The sequence below is a fragment of the Frieseomelitta varia genome, unplaced genomic scaffold, assembly GCF_011392965.1.
Source record: "Frieseomelitta varia isolate USP_RPSP 00005682 unplaced genomic scaffold, Fvar_1.2 scaffold_341, whole genome shotgun sequence".
Lineage (NCBI taxonomy): Eukaryota > Metazoa > Arthropoda > Insecta > Hymenoptera > Apidae > Frieseomelitta > Frieseomelitta varia.
The window spans coordinates 509037-520238 of NW_025110081.1; the positions used below are offsets into that span (position 1 = coordinate 509037).

Here is an 11202-nt window from a genome sequence, read left to right on the forward strand (position 1 = left end):
TTATTCCTAATTCTCGATGGTCTTATGCAGAAACATCCGACAAAATATCCGATCGATTCCGACGTGAAATTTCCGAGGAGCCGAAATTTACCTTTATCGTCGCATCCCCGCCTTTCTCGCAGCCTTGAAGATTGCACAAATCTCCCAACTACCGTCAAACCTCCCCCGAATGGACCAGAGAGCACCCCATTTGCTCGACGGAATCACAGGGGCCGGTTTCCACGAAACGTCTCGGTGAAATTCAGCAGGTGTCGCCTAAAGGTGGAAAAACGAGCCGGTCCCTTGTATCCGGGCTTGTTCTTCGCGCGATCAAAATGGATCTGGACGTGGAAAAACGGCGTCGGGACGCTCGGGCCATTCGTACTGGGAAACATCAGGTGCAGAGTTTATGCGAGATAATTTCCACGGAGCGAGCATTCGTCAGTGTCGCGCGAACGGGGAAGTAGAAGCTTCGTAATAGGCGCCGATTCGAGAAACTTCACGAACTTCAGGGAGTTCGACGTATCGAGGTGATCTGTGAGAAGGAAAAATTGTCAATTTCGACGTGTAAAAATTGCCGCGAATGCTGTTATGAAATATTATAATAACGTTTTACTGTCACTTTCCCGTCAGTATCTACAGTCAGTCACGGAAAAAGTTCAAATATCAGAAATATTTTGTGGGACATTTTAGAGATTGGGCTGTAGGAAACTATAGTCAGGATAAATTTCATTAGAGTTTAGAAACTAACTTTTTAAGAACGTGTATTTGGCAACTGTAAAAGACATTATCAATATTTTAATTAGTTTAATTTTAACTGATTTAATAATTCTTATCAATGAGAATATTAATTGTTAACATCACTTAAATTTCTTTATCTAACTGCGTACGTGTCTTTTTATATTCTAAAATACTCCTACCATTTAATTCATTTAATATTATTACAATTCATTTTTTTTAATTTAATTTGTCCCTCATTGGTAAAAAAAATGAATACCTACAACAAAAGGACAAATAATTAAATTTGCACACTCTTTCACCAACAGTTGATTCCTGTTCAACCGCGTATAACCTGCTTTTAGGATACAGATGTTCAATATTTCATATATTTGTCGTCTCGCGCATTTTATAAATATGGTATTTTACAAGGAAAGCGTGTCAAATTGACAAAAGATACGAACGAAAATCGAGTTGAATATTTTATTACTTTTATATCGCAAAACACCTCCATTCAAGCTGTTTAATTTCCACCGAGTCTATCGTAATTAAAACGTCGAAAATATAGATCCATGGTAGAAACCTGTTCTTCAGAAACCTTTTCTCACTCCGGCGCCAGCGAGCGCGCTGTGCTTTGGTGAACGTTCGACAAAAGGGTAGAAAAATGGAGATTACAAATTGCAGCGATCTCTGACTATGGGTTCGCCGCGTTCCCAGAAATGGAAGGGAAATTGATTTTTTATCGCTGAGTGAATAACCGCGTTGGTGTTGTCGGTTTTTGCGAAATAGAGAATAGGTATTGTTACCTTTTTTCCAAAGGGGGTGGCAGTCGCTGACGCAGTAGGGGCGGGGAGCCGTGCCGGAGGAAATTGCGTTAGGGGATATTTCAGAGCCACCGAGGCTATTAAAGCAAGACCTATCGCGATGAAATATTTACGATTTTCTATACCGACTTAATATCCAAACGTCGAGTCGCGTTTCTCTTTTAATTTTATACACGCAAACATACACGCTCGAATATTTTATATACACATTTTCGTTCCATTTAACGTATCTTCGCAAGCTTTTTTTTTATTTTCGTTTCAACGAGATTGTTCATTTACAGGGGAATGCTTTCTAATTTGAATCAAAGAGGTTGTAATATATAAGTGCCTGTGAGAGAATAAAATGTAACTATGTGCCTACGTGCTGATGTGCATAACTTTGTCTCGAATTTGCGTAAGCTGCAATTTTCAACTAGTATGTACTTTGAATTTTTACGAGTGTGATTTTTAAGCGAGGATCGATACCTAAGTATTTCCCTGTAAAAAGCGAAGAAACTATTTCGTCGTTTCTGGATGAACAAAACAGAATGAAATGACAGGAAATACTCTCGTTCGAACGCGGCCAATCAATAAAATCTTCCTCCACTAAAATACAAAATCCAGAGGAAATGGAATTTTATGCCACGTTGAAAACATTGAAACGCGTGACAGACATCAACAGACATGACAGAAGGAGAAAAAAATATATCATTTCAAGATTTGAAATTAATTCACGATCTATCATAAAAGACAACCGAACTATTACTCTCAACTATCAGAACTATATACACATTTCTAGATTTATACCAAACTTCTTTAATATAATTAAAAAATAGTTTAGTATCACTTTAACGAAATGCCAAAATGTTTTAGATGATACACGTAATATATTTGACAAATAATTTCAATATTCGTTCGAATACTTTCGTATTATTACACATTAATCCACTGCGAAAATATGAAGAGTATTAATCTGTCGGTTCCAGTCGAATAATTAAGGGTGAAAGATATTAAACTAATTACTTTACCATGGCTTTGAAAACGATGAAAAAACATAAAAATGGAACAAAGTAATTTTTATATGAAACCATATTATTTTATTAGATTTATGTAACATAAAACAAAACAATAAATCTTGTTTATTATTCGTAATCTTGCGATACGTTACCAATACTCGTGAAAATTAATCCCAACCAGCAAGGTATACCAATGCAAAAATTTAAAAACCCAGAGATTGAAACAAAACAATTGGTTTTTGTCATCTAAAAGATTCCCCTCGACCCTCGCTTAAGAAAATATTTATCCTAGCGAATTTTCCAATAAAATTTCAATTCACAGGAATTTTTTTAGAAAGACGTTCCTTTCGGAGCATCTACGTGGCAAAAAAATTTCGCGGAAATAAGTTATTCGAAACAAATTTTCTATCTTTCCTTGCTTCAGTGGTCTAAAAATGACTAATTTCTAATTTTCCACCAGAATCTTATATATCTATAACAGTCTATTTTCAGAGACTTGAATGACTTTTAAGTATAGTGACTATAAAGTATAATACATAAATAGAAGCTTGCGTTCTTGATTGTATCATGAATCTGCGCACTTTAATTTCTTTGATACAAAATTTTATATTTTGGTCGTCGGTAGTTCCAGCGTTAAATACACCCTGCTAAAGAGTTCGCACGACTTCGTCGATCCCTGGTTAAAGTACGCTTTTCACTCTAATTCGTCACGAAGGAAATTCCACCGCGACGCGATAAATATCGCCGGGAATCGACGTCTCGACAGGCTGCCCTCGCCTCGTTAAACGAATTTTTCGCGCGTTTCTCTTCTGTCCCAATTAAGGAAGGCAGTTCGGCACGATGGCCGCGCGCTTAATCTCGCGTTCCTTCGACGAGAGGAAGAACCGAGAAAGACGCGTTCAACCGCCGCAGACTTTGGTCGCGAGCAGGATTTTCTTGGCTTAACAATGTGGCTCAGTTAGCTAGCTAGCTTCCATTGCGTTCTATCGAGTTAGAACCTGTTTATTTAAACATGCGAGTGAAATTATGCCAGCAAGAGTTTCGGTAATCGTTTTTCTTTCATTCTGGATCTTCGTCAGTTTTCTTCTATTTTCTTTATTGTACAACGCGGGTAGTTGATTTTTTTAATGTTAATTTTATCCGATCTCAGCTAACGCCACGTTTATATATCTCAAAGGAAAGAAAAAGAAAAAGAAATTGAAACTTTTCATTTAAAAAAAAATAAAAAGTTCTACTAAAGGCTAGTAGACTTTCTAAAAGTCAGTAAAATTTAGTACAGCTTTTTACTCTTCTTAAATGAAAAGTTTCAATTCTTTTTTTCCTGCCTTTCAGATGTATAGATTTTTAATTCTACATTTTAAATTAATCGTTAGCTCGAAATGTCACGAAATGGCGAAACTAGTTTCGAATTTCGTTTGATGGTTCAAGACGTAACGTTTCATTTTCAATTCAATTCACGTTATAAAATGTTGATTGCGACTGAAACACCAGTGATTTGTTTAATATCTTTTCATCATGATACTTTTTATCCTAATTTTCTGAAATTTGAGTAATTTAATTCAAATAACATTTGTAATATTATAATGAATTCTCGAATGATCCTTAATGGGTTGATATTAATCTACTATTTCAGTATATTAAAATATTCCAAATGGAAAGCGAGACTATCAAAATAATGATAAGATAATGATCACGATTTTATAAAAAGAAGAAAATTTATTTTTCTCTATAAAACAATTTTATTGAAAAATTTCATGATACGAACAAAAATTTCACTCTATGTACTAAAGTACAATTATAGTCTGGCTGTAATTTTAATTAGACTTGGATTCAAAATTTTAACACACGAATAGAATACTTTGCAATTTGTTTTTTAAAATTTTATCCTGGAATTTTCTGAATCCTCGTTTTAGAATTTACAATACTCTACAAGTCATCTCAAACTTCACAACCTCTATGCAACTCTGAACTTTGTAATTCTGGTACTATAACTCTTAGCGGTATAATTCTAAATTCTGTAACTGTTAACCTCATAACCCTGACTTCAGAACTCCGAATCTTGTAACCTGTGAACTTTCAAACTTTCTGAATCCACAATCAGAAACTTTCGATAGGTACAACGTACGTATAATACAATTTATATTATTTAAAAAAATTCGCGAACTTGACATCAGCTGCAACAGTATCAATGTTTTTTATCAACAATTGTTTATACTCTTTTATTAGATGAACTGTTCGTATGTGCAATAAGTTATTTATTACTTTTGTTACACTATTGTATCACTTGCTTTTCAATATAATTTTTATTTGTTTCATCACTTACTTCAATGCTACATCACTTTGCTATTCAATAACGCGACAGATCAGAAAATTAACAAAATGGACTTATCATGTTATTTCCAACGGATTTCAAGTGTATTAGGTGAAATCACAAATGACAGAATCGCTCGAGCATGCATTTAATTCCCCGAGTTTCTGATTGCAATATTCTGTTTTCGGAGTCGCCGATTGTAAACTCGCTTTTAGAAATTCAATTCACTTTCGCGCGTGAACTTCCATCTAACAATATCCCTCGGAAACGAATATTCGAATAAAACGAACTGAAATAGTACGTAGATTGAAACACTTCAAACTTTCAAATTAATTTAATTTAATTAAATTTAATTACTTCGTATTTTAATTTCATTTTTCAATTACTTTATTATTTTGTTAATTTAATTTTTTTATCAATATTTCAACGGTATCGTACGGATGTAGTGCAACAAACACAAGATATAATTATTTTAACATGAAATAATAATTACAGAATAGTACAGCGAACTACTACGTTTTTTCCCCGACTATTTCTCACAGATACCACTGACTTTTATTTGCAGTTGTATTTTATTTATGCTTGCTCACGATAGATATTAGATTAATAAAGCTATATTTTTTAACGTCATTTTAACTCTGTTTGTCACTGATTTCCTTGGCTGAAGTACACAGAGACAGATTATAAAAAACCGGATTCGCTGAAAACTTTATTACAACGTTACAATGAAAATCTGAAATATAAAGAGGGCAGTAATTGGACTCGCAGCACCGCTCAATTTCACGATCGCGTACAAGTGAAATGCGAAAGGGAACGTATTATATCAAATAAATATTAATTTTCGCACTGCGAATTGATTACGGCTGAGCTTTAATTGATTAAAGTCAAACGAAATCAAAATGAACCCGGTAATGCCTGTCATAATACCTTAATCGTCATACTTTTACTTATTGTTAGTGCGTTTGTTTCTTATCTTTGTTTCACGTCGCTTCACATTGTTCTCATTATTTCACGTTACCTAGCGTTTCTTATTTCCGAATTGTGCCTCGTAAAATATTCCGGAATTGTTCCTCAGAAAAATACGATAAATACTGTTACATGAAATATAACAAATATAATTATAATATTGTTGTAATAAAATATAATAAATATATAATCATAATGTTGTTACAATAAATATAATATTGTTATGATAAAATATAATAAATATATAATTATAATGGTACAATAAATATAATATTGTTATAATAAAATACAATAAATATATAATTATAATGTTGTTACAATAAATATAATATTATTATGATAAAATATAATAAAGTATTGTACAAGAATATAATAAATTAATATATTAAAAATATAATAAATTAATATATTAAAAATATAATAAATTAATATATTAAGAATATAATAAATTAAGGAACGACGCTGTTTTTTTCTATCCACGTTCCACAAATTCAATCCTTGTCGAGGAAATCCGTCTCGATCGTGGCTCGTAAATGAACCATGCCGCGGACAAAAATTGGATCGCCATAGAAAGAAGCTCGGATTCGATTAGGAATCGATATATTTCACCGATTTCTACTCGTTTATTCGTCCACGTTGAGGGAATAATAGAGGGATATGACTTTTCTTTATCGTCGCCACGGTAAGAAGCAGCCGCGCGGACGATCAATCGCGAGCTGGAGTCGATCTCGCGGCGTCCGAGGAAACTTCGCTACCAGGCCAATGGAAATGGAGGAGAAAATTGGCAGACAGTGGGAAAGTATTCGCCGATATTGCGAGCGACTCGGCTGGTAAACAAGATTGCCCTCTGCATTCTCGTTCTCCTCGGCATGTACGCGCTGCTACCGATTTTCGTCAACGTAATCCCACGGATAAATAAACGAGCGGATCGAACGAATAAAACCAATCTACTACTTTCCTTTCCTCTCGAAAATTTTCTGGAAAATTTACAGTAACGTATCTTTGAACATACGTTTAAATTGATGACACATCAGTCATGGCAATTGTGTAATAAATTTCGTTATTTTATGTTGTTCGACATTTTTCTCAGAATGAAATTTAATGCCTTCTTTCTTTGTGCTTTGTATACTTTAAATTCAATCTTGTCCATTTTCACTCGTTTCAATTTTCTTCTGACAGAAGTCGGAGAATGTATTATCACATCATTATATTATCCATTTTTTATTGTACATCGTTATCACCTCATTAGTATATTATTCAACTTGTCAATGAACTAACTTACGTTTCTCAAGCAAAATTGAAGCAAAGTTAAAATTATCACTTGACACGTAATTCTATAATAAATAAACAAAAAATCCCCTCCCTCGTGAATCAAATTAAAATGTCCGAAACTTCAAAATTCAATTCACTCTCAGAAATGAATGTGCCAGCATCAGTAATTCAACAAAATTCTAATAAGAATAGAAAAATAATCTTCGTCCCTCGTGTAACACATTCAGTGAGAAAACCTTCTTCGAAATAAATGAAAATGAATGCAAATGACCAATTACTAATATAATAAAATTCAACGTACGACTAGATACATCAATACCAGAACTACCAAAATGGTCAAAATAACCAATTTAGTGTAATCTTTGTTGGATATTTTACAGATGTAAAACAATATGTATTTTCAGAGATTTAAATGATTTTTCGTAAAATGTATAAATAAAAGCTTGTGTACTTCGTTGTGTTGTACAGTTTTCTTTTTTTTTTTTTTAATTTAACACTCTTGGAAATTTTCAATCACTGGTAGTTCTAGTACTAACGCATACATTTCGTCCTAAACTGAAATTGAAAATTCGTCGATTTACCAGATAAATTTAGTATTGAAATAATCGGGGATCCATCGGCGTGCTTGCATGCCGTAAAATTCGTGGACCACACGCTGGATCCACACTGATGGATATCGATGGTAATCGGGAGTGACGCGGAGTTGTTGTTTGCAACATGGCGGAGTTTTGATGCGACTAATTTTAAATAATTGAAGTGAATCGAGCAGACCGGCGCCCCGTAAATGATTAATTACCCAACCCGGGATAGGAAAGGGCCCGAGCGTTTTAATAATATTAATCACGATTGTTAATACATGGCATCGCGTGAAATCATCGCGTACCACTTGCGGCGGTTCATTTAAAATTAGAACGCGACTCGGAATAGATGAGAATCACTCGATCCGGTTCTAATCTGCGAATTATTGGCGAAAATATTCGAAATTCGCGTCGTCGTGCATGAATAGAATAGATACGTGTGCATTAAATATTTCAATGATAGACGACGGAATTTTAATTTATATATTTCCAAAATATTCTCTCACGTTGGGAGGTCAGAAACATGTGGATAGCGATCAAATAATTAATTTGATACATTGTTCCAAGTGCTGTGGTATTTCGAAAACAAAGAAATTTTAAGATTGCGATGTCGCACATATTTTTAGCTGTGTGTTAGAACAAGTTAAATCATTCGCGTGTAAAAGATATTGTAAAATATTACTGAATCAAATTTATTCATAATCTTGTAACATTTGCATAAAATAATTGACTCAATTTCGACTGTAATTACGTTGGTTCCAATCTTATTACAGGAATCATAGAAATTTGCGTGTTATAAAATTAACACTATATTATACGTGCGTAATTTTCGAGATTATAATTTTAAATTTAAGTTTAATGCAAACTCTCTTCTCATTGAAAGATTCGCTTTCGATACTTGACGTAAGGAACTAAGGATATCAATTGATAATTCTGACATAACCTGAACCTCTCGTCATTGATCGTGCTCTCATGAAAAAAAAAACTATTCTTTAAAGCAGCACTTCAAAAGACCGACTTGTTCAATAAACAATATCATTCAAATTTCGCAAACGATTTGCAACGATTGCAAGATTTTCATTCCTTAATTAAAAGAATTGTTTAATATTTACATTATTCAGAGGATACACGAAATGTTCGGAATCAAAAAAATTCACCCTAAATCTAAACCTAATCCGCGTGTTTGTCAATCCCAAAATTCCCCAAAACAAACTCTTTCCTTCATTGAAAGATCCACTTCGAGCAGTTCGAGACAGAAAAATCCCTCCAATCAACAAAGATCGCGAGAACGTCCATCGGAGGTGGCAATCAACTCTGAACTGGATGAAACTTACCGATCGAACGTCACGGAAGAGATCGTCTCTCTGTCTGAGCGGCGCAATAAACTGTCGTTCGTGGCTAGGCAGGGTCCCCTCGTTGCCATTCACTTCCGGAAACGTGACAAACACCGCCACTTCCCGTCAACACTGGCCCCAGGGTAAAAACAAATCGCACCAGCACGCACACGTACACACACTACATCCCTCGATCGCGTTCATGCTTTTTCTCTTTCTTCTTGTTCACGTTTTTTCCTTTCGCGAACCGCGGCTCGCGTCGTTCGCCGACCAACTGAAACGAACAACCTCGCAGCACGCGTTCGTTTCCGCCACTTAATTCGTCCTGACCTGCGTACCTCGCAAAAATATCATCCAATCGGCTCGATCACTCGGAAACTACGCCGCTCTATCCACACGCGTCAATTTCCATCGAACACGTGCACACTCTGTTTTTTTTTTTTTTTTTTTTTTTTGGGGGATTGATCGCTGGTCGAGGCTGCGACTGATTCTTTTTCTCAAATTTGTTTCAAATTTGTTTTTTTTTTTTTTTTGTATGTGATCGGTGTTACCGAGGCTCTTTCTTGTTTCTGTCTTTTTTTTTTTTTTCACTTACAGTCGTATCGTTCTCGACTGTTGAACGCTTGAACTCGTGACTCTCCAAGTCGTTAGTTTCGTCGAATTTGATTATTTTTTTCTTTTTATTTACGGCGTTGCTTTCCTGAATATTCCTGAACGTGATGGATGTAACTGAGACTCAGTCGCAGTTCCTCTGTTCAATTTTCTAAGTTGTCGGTTTCTCTTATTTGCAATTTTAAATATATTCTGTCGCTGGAATTCGGTAGCAACGTTCTTGCATTCCTCAGTTGTCAGTTCGAGTTAGTTATTTCTCATCCGTGAGGTTTCTCTTGGATATTATCACTGGATGTGGTTCCCACGATTTCTTTTTTTTTATTTCCAAATTGTCAGTTTCTGTTACTTCTCGCAACTACTCGCAACTCGTCCTCTTTTCACATATTTTCAGTGGACAGAGACGCTGAAATTCAGCAGCGACTTAGAGTTTTATCAGTTTCTGCGATTCCTTTTTATATCGTTTCACATGTTCCTTAATTTATTCAATTAATTTCGACAAATCAGTCGTTCGCAAAAGTACTACTTTCTATATTCACCAACGTTAAACAACGATCCAACAAATACAGGATATTCCTGTCCTCGACGAAACACTTGCATCGTCCCCGATAGACGTCGAATATTCTCGACAGTTACTCCCTAACAATTTACCGAAACGGAGACACGAGCGAAACCTCCAAGGACCACCAAACATCCGTCTCCAACGTCGTCTCGCCAAACACGTCTCTGTATCCTAAACCAACTGCTACACCACTAGGAACCACAATACTCGAACGTAACGCAAGTTTCTTTCGCATGAAGCTCACGTATCAACTCGCTGAATCAGCCACGAGATCATCGTCGAAGGATCACGTCGCGCGTCGACATCGTGTCACGAACGATTCCGAAGAATGGATCTCAAACCGATCGTCGAACCGATCGACTCAGCACCGAAAGTATCCTGATCGAGTGGAGTGGAGAACACGAGCAAAGCAACGCTGCCCTCGCGTTGAGAAGCGTGAGGAAAAGGGGAGACGAGTTAAGCGTGACTCGTCTGGTTGGCCAGCACGTGACACTGCGTTGGCGACGTGTGTGCGACGTGGTGACGCGGAGGATACGCGGAGGCCACGTTACACCTGCTGCCAGTGCCACACGGCGTGACGTTCTGGCCTGGTCTGTGTACCAGGGTGCTACTGGGGAACGGCGTATGCTTGTTTTTGCAGGGCTGGCAGCGCGGCGCGCGAGCGAGACGCCCGCCAGTGGCGGGGGGTTGGCCGAGAGAGAGACAGAGGCAGACAGAGAGGAGCAGGGACACGTGAAACGAACCGAGATCGACGGCCCGGTGAGCACGAGACGGGGATGAAGATCGGCGAGAAACAGGGATACGAAGAGACGGTCGACCTGTTAGGGGGACAGAGAGGATCCAATGTAGGGGAAGTGGCCATGGTGGTGGTGGTGGTGGTGGTGGTGGTGGTGGTGGTGGTGGTGGTTCTGGCGGAAAAAGAGGAACGCGTGCCTGGAAAACCGGGATGAAGGGAGACGGTTGACGAACAGCTGAACGTAGAGGGGTGAAAACACGGGAAAGAATGAACTGACTGTGAAACGCGACACGGGAACAAGCAGCCTGTCAAGCTGAAG

The 11202-nt window shown here is 36.8% G+C and overlaps 1 protein-coding gene across 3 annotated transcripts in view; it reads right to left on the bottom strand.

Moving 5' to 3' along the window:
* The window catches only part of LOC122530402 (neuroligin-4, Y-linked-like), a 294079-nt gene extending 283341 nt beyond the window's left edge, over positions 1-10738 (bottom strand). For all 3 annotated transcript variants that reach the window (XM_043657318.1, XM_043657316.1, XM_043657315.1), the window contains exon 1: positions 8977-10738. The gene's annotated coding sequence lies outside the window, so the exon portion shown is untranslated. The remainder of the gene's footprint in view (positions 1-8976) is intronic.
* Between the last annotated feature and the right edge of the window lie 464 nt (positions 10739-11202).